Source organism: Nothoprocta perdicaria, unplaced genomic scaffold (assembly GCF_003342845.1).
Source record: "Nothoprocta perdicaria isolate Ctin4 unplaced genomic scaffold, notPer1 scaffold_62, whole genome shotgun sequence".
NCBI classification, from domain to species: Eukaryota; Metazoa; Chordata; class Aves; order Tinamiformes; family Tinamidae; genus Nothoprocta; species Nothoprocta perdicaria.
Window position 1 is genome coordinate 3,147,652 of NW_020455888.1, and position 11,402 is coordinate 3,159,053.

General features: G+C 39.6%; 1 protein-coding gene across 1 annotated transcript in view; it reads left to right on the forward strand.

Annotated features, from left to right (window-relative positions):
• Positions 1-1,679: 1,679 nt before the first annotated feature.
• FRY (FRY microtubule binding protein) overlaps positions 1,680-11,402 on the forward strand; it is a 193,951-nt gene continuing 184,228 nt past the window's right edge. The window contains exon 1 of the mRNA XM_026049852.1: positions 1,680-1,712. The gene's annotated coding sequence lies outside the window, so the exon portion shown is untranslated. The remainder of the gene's footprint in view (positions 1,713-11,402) is intronic.

Genomic DNA, 11,402 nt, shown 5'->3' on the forward strand with positions numbered 1-11,402 from the left:
ATCTAGCTCAGAGACTCTTAACTCAAATGCAACAGTCTYGTCGTTCTCTTAATATTCAAAAAAAAACTTCTGTGTTTATGCTTAAGAATTTAGGAAGACCATTATGCAGATACTTAGTAATGCTTCTTAAAAGGTGGTGAGAGTTACACTTGTGTGTTGGTGGGTGACAATTGCAAAGCCCTTTCCAGAAGGACAAGGACAGCAAAGAAATGAAGGAAAAAAAAAAAAAGTATAGGTCTTTGATAAAGTAGTACATGGTAAGTACATGGAAAAGCAGTGCAAGGGTGGGGTGTTGTTAAGGATGGGATGGGGAGAAGATAGAGGGTTGTAAAACCTGGCTTTCTGAGACAGCAGAAAATACAATTTGTTAATACTTGAATCAGGAGGTCTTTTAATTAAGTGCCCAAGGCAACACTTTCATGGGCTACACCAGTTGACACCAATGTTTTTGGAGTTAAACTGCCCTGTCTGCTGCTGTGGATCAACAGTGTTCAGCCTGAGCTATGTTCTTCAGGAGGTTCATAGTGTTGTTCCCTCAGCACTACAGCTGTCCAGACAGGCTGCAATCTCTGTCCTTGGAGGCATCCAAGACTTTGGGAAGGCTTTGAGCAACCTCAGCTAATACTCAGATTAACCCAGTTTTGCGCAGGAGGATGGACCAGAAAAACTGAGGATCCTTCCAAACTGAATTATTCTTAAATGAATGGAAGGACTGAGCTGAGCAGATTGCCCACTCACTGGTTAAGAAAATAGATATGTTATGTGGGTTCAGATGTATTTTCTTCAAATATAGGATACTTTCTTTTCACCCTATGAAGCTTTTGGCGTAGTCTCTTGTGCATGTCCCATGCCATTTACTGTCCTCGTTCACAGAACTTGAAGACAATGTTCATATTGTCTCCATAGTACCAGACTTGTGGCTGGATTTGGTAGTATTTGATAAATAGCACACGTTATTTGGGGATTGAGTTAAAACCTGGACAGGCACATGGGTGATAGTCTGCTGTAATAACTGACATTGTGGCTGGGTTTCTCGATTAGTAGGAGCATTGGGGACAACCCTGTGCTCCCCTGGTACTGTGGCTCTGGTATCCTTGGGTATGAGCCACATGTGCCATGCAAGCAGACCCACGGGCTCAGCACTTGTTTTCCAAARTGCCTTAGGAATTGGAGTCCAGCTCCAGTTTTGCTCTTGTTTTTGTTTTCTTTTACCACAAATCTACAAGGAAAAAAAACCCTTCTTCATGTTGTTGGTGTGGAGGCAGGTTGCGATTAAAAATGCAGTATTTATATATAAAACTCTTCTGCTTTCTTATGTCTATATACAAGAACATGAATTCCTTGTTAGCAAGTTAAAAGAAAAAAAAAAAAAAAAAACCTGCAAAATAGAAGCAAAAATTATGAAATGTTTGATAGATAAAGATAATTTTTAAGGTCATGTTTCCAGACTTGGATTCAGTTTAATTGGAATTGTGAGTAGTGATATATCATGCTGTTGTCCAGGTGATTGAAGTTTAAGACAAGTGTTATTTTCCCTAGGTAGCTGTGACAGCTCACAATGCAAAACACTGGTCTCCAGGAAGCAAGCAAGACAGCATCCCTCCTGCTTACAGTTAACCCCTCCCTGCCTGAAGTGAAAAACTATGAAAATTACACTGCAAAATTAAAGCATTAGCAGAGGTCGCTATTGGAAACTGTTGCTTCAGGGAAAGGTAAGACTTTGCATTAAATAGTTCTTTTTTTTTCTGGATTGGTAGGAGTTTTTTCATTAGTAAGATTCATAGGGAATTTTATTCTGTAATGACTGTGTTTATTGAAAAATTTGGCAACTGTTAGCTATTTTTTCAGTAAATATTTTWAAAATAGGTGAAAATATACAACATTACATATATTGGAACTCAAAGCTTGTGTACATCTTAATAAAAGTGTTATGTGCATGAATTTAACATTTGACAATGGCTGTTTTGATKATTATTTTTATGTCATTGCTTTAAATAGGGGTTACAAAGCTGGTCTAAGCCTGTCACGTGCACCATGACACGTTTCTGTTATATATGCATTTTTAGTAAAAATATTTGTGGACTTTTTATCGTAATGTTCATGGCAGTTGGCAAACTATTACCATAAGCTGAAAAACTTGWTTTTTTTTAACTAATTTGGTACAGTGCAAGTGTTCAGGTACCACCTTACTGCGCCAGAAATGCCTTACAGAATACAATTGGCTATATATGGTTTTATAAATATTGATATGTTTGGAAAATAGATGAACAAGCATTTTATATGTCTACTTATAAAGTATCTGAAATAGCTGCAGTTGCTAGCGCGTGTATTCGTGTATTTTTATCTCAAGGATATGGGGGAAAATAGAAAGGAACATGAGTAATTCATCAGTGCCTTTCCGTTGAGCAAAACAAACTCTTTCTTCCCTATTAAGAAGAGGTTGGATAGGGTCAGATACATTTTAACCTACTCTTCTTAAGCTCTAGTTAGTCCTCTTGTCATAATTTGAGTTAGTTTTGCCCTGTAATTAGCTGTCAGTCATAGTCAATTGCATAATTAGTATTAGTATTTCTCTTAGAGTTTTCCATTGTTTCCATAATGCTCCAAGTTGTTTCACTGAAGACTGAAATCATTTATTTTGCTTTTAAAGAGCAGTGCTATAAAGCTTGTGGACACAGATGGCCCCGACTCAATAGTTGATTTTTTTGTCGGTTGTTTAAATACCAAGTTTCTCTTTTGTGTTTTTAGACTTTTAGGTGACTGTTTGAGTAAATAGGGTCAATTACTATTATAGTAATTAGTATTCCCAGTGCTTATTTCATTTTGCTATAATCATTATTTTTAATCAAGACAGAGCAGATAAAAGTCGATGGATATATTTGTGCTGTGTATAGAGTTATATGTATGCTGAAACCCTATGACCATTATGAAGATGGAGATTTTTGTTGTTTGAAGAGAACCTGGTCTGTGCAACAGGCCCGTGTACGTGCAGGCTGACATGCGGAGGTCTCCATATGGCACTGTCTGTAAGTTCAGTTTGACCTGTGGTGGGGCTCAAGGACACCTCTCTGCCCCAGCATGGACATTTTTAACCTGCTCTAGCATCATTACATCCTGAAATTTGTGTGTCAGTTACTGGCATGTACGAGGGAGATGGGTGAACAATATGAAATTGCAGGCACAGGAGGGGCTATAGTGACAAGTTGGAGGTTACATTGCCCTGCCATGTAGACTGGCAGGGAACGGGTGAGGACTCGGGCCGGGAGACATACATCCATATGCAGTCATACAATCACAGCCAGGAAATGAGCAGTGAGCTGGGAAAACTCTTGGGAAATTTGTCACAGGTTTAAAAACCAACCAACCAACCAACAAGACAATCCCAGGGCAAGAAGTTCCCAAGTTATTTAGTTCCATGTAACTATAGCAGAGTTTTATTATTATTACACTGGAGATGTATCAGCCTGAAGAGTGATTCTGCTAACTTGCCATAGCCTGAGGAACCTGCTGTTGTCTGAGTCTTGGAGAATGACATAGTGCTGGCATCAGSAAGAGATTGCTAAAGGTAACAGGTCTGTTGTTCCTTTTAAACTGATTTCAGCCAGCCCCAGCCTTTGGTTACTGGAAGTAAAGAATGAAAACTTTCCCTTAAGGTGAACCAAGCCACGTGAAAAGCTGTGTGGCAGCAATCTGGGAATTTAATGAAACATATGCTTAATTATGCACTTTATTTGCTAGATTAGTTTTAAAATCTTGCAGGGTGGAGGATTTAAACTCAATCATTTTATTCTTTCAGTGTTTTTTAACTTTTAAAAGTTTGAGCAACTCCTCCATTTTCTCTTTCAGCTGATTATGAATCCTGCGTTATGTATAAAGCTCCTGATTTTTACTAAGTTTCTGTCAGCAAGCATTGATTTCTTGGGTATCAAACAATTGCAGGTCCTGCCAGTTACAGGTTTAGAGGAAGTCGCTCCCTTTCACTGTCCTTCTTTTAGAGAGACCTTCAGTGTGTTACGATGTGTTACACACTGGTGACTTTGAGGGGTCCCATTCTGTCACTGCCTGGACTGCATGTATGTATAGGTGCACTTGRAAGTCAGGGTGAAGATCATCAACTGCTCACCTCCCACCCAGCAAGCCATTCCTTACTTGGCCCTTGGTGGTTTTGTCCCTCCTTCAGCGTTCTTAATTTAAAACCCTCCTTGCCAAATGCGGCAGCCTCTTGGCAAAGAGCCTTTCACCTCACTTTGTCAGGTGGACCCCATCGAGCAGCTCTTGGACCCTGAAGAGCATCCCATGGTTGCAGAAATGGAAACCCTGTTGTTGACGTCACTTGTTGACCTGCAAGATCCATTAATCCTCTTTAAAAAAAAAAAAAACAAAAAAACCCAAAACACCCAAACTGCTATTTTTAGTGATTCCTGCTATTTGGTAGCATGACCTTTTAAATTCAGTGTTTTTTTATGTAACGCTCAGTTTCAACCAGTCATTTTAATCTACTGCAGAGATTCAAAGGAAGAAAATGAAGAATGACACTTGGAATTTGGGAGAGGCAATATCATTTTTTCCCAATTAAATATATATGAGTTCTWGCTTGATAGCTCTATTCTGGGAAACAAATCAACATCATTCATCAAGTCATACTTAAGAGTATTGATGCTTATTTATTCAAGTCAGTGACATTACTTTCATCATTTAATATTGACTATTTTGTTAATAAGGGCTTTTTCTTTTAATGTTAAAGTCCTGTAACAGTTAATGAAAGGAGAAGTTTGCCAATATTCAACCAAGAAACGTTCTTTGGAATTTGTATTACTGTAAAGTGCATGTAAACAGAGTATTGAATTGCTCTTTCCTTAATTGCTCTTTGCTTATGCCTTTTACTTTCTTATAAAGAAGGAAAAGGTGGGAGATCTGCATCTTATATTAAAGAAAATATTTTACCTTTTATTATGCAGAGCATGTAAAATATCACAAAATAGATAACAGTGGTTATTGAAATGCCTTAGAGCAAATGTTTAAAAAAACAGTCATAAAGTCAGATGAATGATGAAATCATGGAAAATACGCCCTTATTTCCAAAGTAAATTGGATTTACTTAAATAGATTCTTGATAACTAGGGAACAAGACATGCAAGAAGCAGCATGTGGTGCATAGCCAGGGCATCATTTGAAACACATTTTAGGCTTAATATTCCCTTGCTTAGRTTTAGATAAAGCTTAAATGGTTCCATTCAATGATACTCTGCTTAGATTAAAGCAGGTAATATTTTCCTTCAGTAGATGGATGATTTGTAGCCTTTTTTAAGTATAAGCAATTTTTCTTGCATGTGGTTCTCTATATAGTAGAGTAAGGGAAAATGCCTTCATTCTCCATTTCCCCCTATAGAAAAATGAGCTTCAAAATCCAGAGATATAGATATACTAAATTCTTTCTCAGTGGCSATGTGCTATTTTAGGATATATACTGACCTACTTTCTATGTTTCCAGAAACAGAGCTAAAAAATTTCAGCTAASGTTGCTGAAAGATCTGGATCAGTTTTTCAGTGGATTTTTGTACATAAATTTACACTTTGGCTAATGTGGATGCTCATGGACACTAGCAAATGAAGCGGGGAGATTTTGGTTTAATTTCAATAATAGAAGCAAAGAGCTTGAAACCTGTGTTTCTGAAGGTTTGAGAGCAAAATATTTCCATTTGAGTGGGGCATTGTTCAGAGTGGTGCCGGGCACACCTTCAAATAAACTTGATGTTTGGGTAGGAAAATCCAAATTACTTTCAGAATCCTATTATAAACTGTTCACTTTCTTCAGCATTGTTGTAGATATTGGGAGATAAAATCACACAGAATCATTCCCTTAGGCCTATCTTTTTTAAGCAGTCCTACCATCAAAGAACGTCCACCCATTAGTTTGCCGTTCCCAATGAAAATAATGCCCCAAACCGCTTGGGATTTATATAAACAAGTACTGAGACGAAGACCTGCTCCTGCTCTCTGCTTAGGGCAGRAAAGCCCGAAGCAGGAAGCTCTAATTCACAAGCCCTGGCAGCGCTGAGCTCACTTCTGTGCCCTTTATTTTGGTTGCCTTATCTTCCCTCACCATGAGGGCTTCATGGAGGAAGGCCCCATGTGGCAATCCTCTCAGCTGAGGTCTATSATTATCCCAAGCTTAAGGAACCACTGGAAGTCTAAGTAAAAGCCTATGGCTAATGGAAGCAGAATTACAATTCCATGGAGCARTTCCCTCCATCACGTGTTAGAAGGGGTGAATTCTGCCTTCCTTCTCTCTTCTAGGTAGGCCTTCCTGTGGTTAATAGGCAAGTCTGCTAATTTTACAGAAAAAATATTACCTACTTAACTTATGGATGTGGCATATGTATATTTTTCTAAGATTCTTGATTTGTACTTCATGCTTTTTAAAAATATGCATTCTATATATACAGTATTATAAAAAATATGGCTGACGAATCACAGAATGGTTGAGGTTGGAAGGGAGCCCTAGAGATCATTTAGCTCAACCCCCTGCTCAATCTTCAGTTATAACTGATAACYTGCACATAACTAATACTCACTTTAGTCAAGTAAAGTATCCTATGGATCCAAAACTACTTAGTTTTTCTTTGTTTCTTTGTTTGTGTTAAGCATTTGGATGATGCAGGATCTCCAGTGCTTGAAGTTGGTCCACGTGACCTTCCCTTACACTTATCATTCGTTCTTGTGCTGTATTTTGCTCTATGCAAGCAGATGTATCTTGCTCTTCTTACTTGAGAAACACAGATGTTTTGGGAATCTCCTCTCTTCTGCAATGTGCTCTGAATTTCCATCCTTTCCAAAGAAATCTCAGGTTATTTTTCAGGCAGAGTTACACTCTCTGTATACACTCATACTCTCAAATTAATTATTGTTGAGTTACTTCTGAGTGTACAAAACTCAGACGAGTACATCGCTGCACAGAACCTCATCCAACATTTTGAAACATTAATTTTTGCTTTGCTTTTGTTAACAATAGCTGTGACCACTTAGTGCCCTAGCTTGAATAAGGTTAGGAAAATTGAATCCATTTGTATCTGTATAGTTTATTAGTCACATCTCTAAAAATACATGTCTTCCCTCCCTCCAATGAAGCAATGGCATTCAGGACACCTAAATAAACAATACTGCATTAGTAGCAGAGTAACACGCCATAGACTTTTTTTTTTTTGTCCCAGACACAATGTTTTAGTCATGATTTGGATGTCATCCTGTCATCTAACTCATGCTTTAAAATGTTGCAGGGAAAATAGCAGGCCAAATTATGAGCTTCTCATGACATTATTTAAAAGGCTGTGCTTTGTAACTGATTAGATCCTGCTGTGTCTTGGGGAAAATGAAAACAAAAATTGTTCTGCATTCAGGTGAATTTGGACAGGGAATTTTATTCTCACTTTCATATTCTCTTTTACTTTCTTCCYTTTGCAGCCTTTGAGCGCTCAGAGTTTCTCATTCCCCCTTAAAGTGGCGCCGGAGGCAGCGCTCCTCGTTACTCCACATTGGCCAGTTTCCTGTGGTTTGGAGCTCGTGTCTCCTCACATCCTTCCCATTTCCCTRTTCTTAACACTTCTGTCTTCTACTGACTGTCATCTTTCATCTTTTGAGCATGAAAAAAGAAAAGAAAACGCACATTTAAAATTCAGGCAGGTCTTCTATTCAGTGCTTTCTACCTGTCACTCGTGCACTGACAATGTCAAAGCTGCTGCTGAAAAGCCCTTTTTAGGTTCTTTCTTTCCCTCCACTCCTCTCCTTTTACCCAGGCAATGCTTTGCTTTCTGAAGCTCTCAGAGAAATGTCAGCTGTAGCCAGAGATAGAGAAGACTTCTGAGGAAATGTCTGATTTGGGTTTCTGCATAASGATTTCAGAAGCCTGTTCTTTTTGCAATCTGGAGTCCCAGTTCTGGACTGCTGGCCCCACACAAGCGGCCAGGGCTCCTAATTAGGGTGCAGGTGAGAAGAGAGGTGACAAAACGGATGTTTGTGTGTGTATGTGTGCGGGCAAAGAAAAATCCTTTAGTTTACTTAGTGTCCAACAACACTGCGTGCTAGATGCAATAACTRGAGGTTATTAATAGTGCTCAAGTGCCAAATAAGTGCTAGAAATAAAACTACGGAAGTGTAATATTGTACAATTAAACTTGTAGAAATCAGATCCTGTATGTCTGAGGGTAAGAAAACAAGATATATTGCCAGGCTGGTGCTATAGGTTTGACTTTCGTCTTGCTGTAAACCAATCTTGCTGTAAAAGAAGGAACTTTTGAAAAGATTCGGTTGCCATTTGATGCCAGTAAGAGCAGAATAGGGCCCTGACTATTTAAATCCTGCCAACGATGCCTCAGACCTCTGTTGTGCTGCCTTGTAGCCCAGGGTGGCTGGGGCAGGTTTTGCAGGCGGGACCGAGCCGGGGCGCTCTCCCTGATGCCTGGCACACGATGAAGTAGGGGGCAAGAAGCGACTCCCTGAACGTGGGCAAGAGCCGGCGCATCCCAGCAGGCCGAAGCTGTGGAGCGTGTGGCACCTGCTCTAAGGATTGCACTAAATTCCTGCATTGCCCCTGCTCTCTTCCAAGGTGAGGTTTGGGTTTCTGCCTGCTTTGGAGGCAGCTGCTGCTGCACTTGCAACCTTGAGCCTAGGGAGACTGAGTGCGTTTTTATCTACGTGCTTAGTAGAATTTGGGACTGTAAAGACCACAGAGCAAGTTTAGATTTGGAGTGACAGATGAGTGAGATCCACTTTGCCTGGAGAAGCATCTAAGTGTTGGTGGGTTTTACCACAGGGCTCCTAAGCTTGCTGGGCCTCGGCARGTGGAAGTCTGTCCACTCCTTCGTTCCATGAGACTATTGGCCTTCTTAATTGTGAAGAAGAACTTGGCCTTGCAATACATTATTGAACCTAAATTGTTAGAAACTACAGGGAAAATCCAAGTTTTTCTCTTTAACAGCTATTTGTAAATGCCTTTTTTTTTAAGACTTGGGCCATGTTTTTTTAAAGTTTGAAGTTAATAATCCTGACTGAATCCTGGGTTTGGAAGCCTCCTGATAATTTCTGGGAGGCSAGTAGTGCTGTGCTTGTTTGGTGTCATGATGTAAGAAAAATATTGACCACGGCAATATGGCAATAGAGGCTCACAGATGTAGGGGTGGGCTGGCTGGGTGAAGGCATATGGTATTCAAGAAGCTGGTTTTGACTTTTTACAAATATTTAAGTTTTATGGGGTATTATTATATGTATGGCTTTCCTTTTTATTATTGCTTATTTATTATTGCTTATTTTATTATTCCTTATTTATTATTGCTTAAGTTGCTGGTTTTGTCTTCTGAAAAACAAGTGAACATTGTTACCACCACCACTATACCTCAATAATACATTTTTTTCCATCAGTGTTAGCAGTTCCCTTTTGTGGACATACCTTTGTGGACCCTGACCTGCAATGTAGAATGGTTTACAATTATTATTATTTATTTAAATTMTCCTTGGTCTTAAGAAATGACTTAGAATTGAATCTGATGTGAAATTGATCTCAAAATTGGTGTCTTTTACAGGTCATTCTAGCATTCATACTTAATTCTTAGAAGTTCTCAAAGCTTCCTTTAATATATGTGGAGCTTTTGTGTTTGTATCTGGAGTTTTTAAAGATAATTTCCACATCCATGCTTTATGATGCACTRACAATATTATGTTAACCCATGTATGCCACTGACCTGTAAACTTMAGAGCTGAAGCTCATGATCTCCAGGCTGTATCTCAGTTAAGGCTGTTTGTWGGAGCTCTGGGCACAGGCAAATAACTCTGTTTTTCTGTTCATTGGTCTCACACTTGGGACAGTTTTATAAGTAGTTCTAAGGAATCTGAAATACAGCCATGTATACATAGAGCAAAGGAAGTGCTTTCCCACCAGTATTCCCACTGATGATGCTTCAGACCTAGAGAGAAAGAATCCAAATCAAGATAGATATAAATCTGGTGKACAGATGGATAGATACAGGTATGGTGGATAGATATAAATATGGTGCTACCCATAATAATAATAATAATATAGTACAGGCATCTCAGACAAGTAGCTCCAAACTCACCTCATTGTGCCAAGCTCCAGGAATATCTCCCATGTGGGATTTTTCCCACATTTTTCACTCACTGGCGAGCATGAGCGCTCCAAAAACAGATGCCTACGGTTCATGGAGTGGTTGAGGTGTAATGCAGTTGTTGGAGAAGCTAAGCGCTTGGAGAAGCTAAAATGCTACAGTTCAAACAGTCGAACATAGTCTGAGCTGAAACTGAGCAGTAACAGCTCCTGTGATMTGCTTTCTCTTGCAGTATTTACAAGTTACACCTTTTTTTCTCAGAAGCCAACAGAATGRTCTGTGCATCTAACTTCAGGTTTGGTCTGAGTAAACATATCAGATCCTGCTGTATGGAGACTGAGGCAAAATGCAGGAACTTTATATACTTGTCTTGAAAGACGAGCTAAGATGGAAGCTGCACCTGGCTGCTCAGCCTGCTGCCCTTCTGAAAATACGAAAATGAGTAGTTGTTTGTGTAGGGGGCTAGGGAACATTTTCTTCCAATGTGGGAATACAGGTGAAGCTGAGACCATTAGGAGCCTGGGCAGTAGTGGCTTTTGGTATCCTGGAACCAACTATGTCCAATGTAGCTCCCTTTTCTCCTCCCCCAATTATTTATTTATTAGTTGTATTATTTATTTATAACCCAAAAGCACCAATTTCAGGAGAAGAATTTAGAGCTCCTGCCCTGGCTGACAGTTGGAATCATGGAAGCCTTGGTTCAGAGTTTCCACGGGGCTACAGACAAGACAGTCTCAGTTCTTAAGATGTACACACATAAATTTCCCCTGAATCCAAGCATAAATAGAAGATGATTGGTCTAAATTGGAACTTCTTCTGACTGGGTGTTTCTGTTTCTTGTCAGGCACCTACTTCTGAAAAGTGGTGCCTGACCCCGAGAGGCTTTTTGGGAGCTGAGGCCCTGTCAGACCCAGCCTGTTTGTTGGTAGACGTTAGGCTCGGGAAAAAGAGCTCGTTCAAGCCCAGTGTCTCTCYGATTACAACAGCCAGGCTCTTTAAGAAAATTTACCAAACCGGGGGTAACAGTTGGAGGGTTCGAACAGTATTTTTCTCTTCTACCTTTTGGTTCCTTATTTTATTTGCTTGAATTGTTTAACTTTTGTATTTAAAATGTGAAAAAAGGGAGATTAGGGACTGTATGACACGGGCACAATTGCAAATTTGTAGGTCTTCTGTGTGTGTTAGGGGATGACGCCTAGATATAAGTGGGAAGAAGGAAGGAAGGAAGGAAGGAAGGAAGGAAGGAAGGAAGGAAGGAAGGAAGGAAGGAAGGAAGGAAGGAAGGAA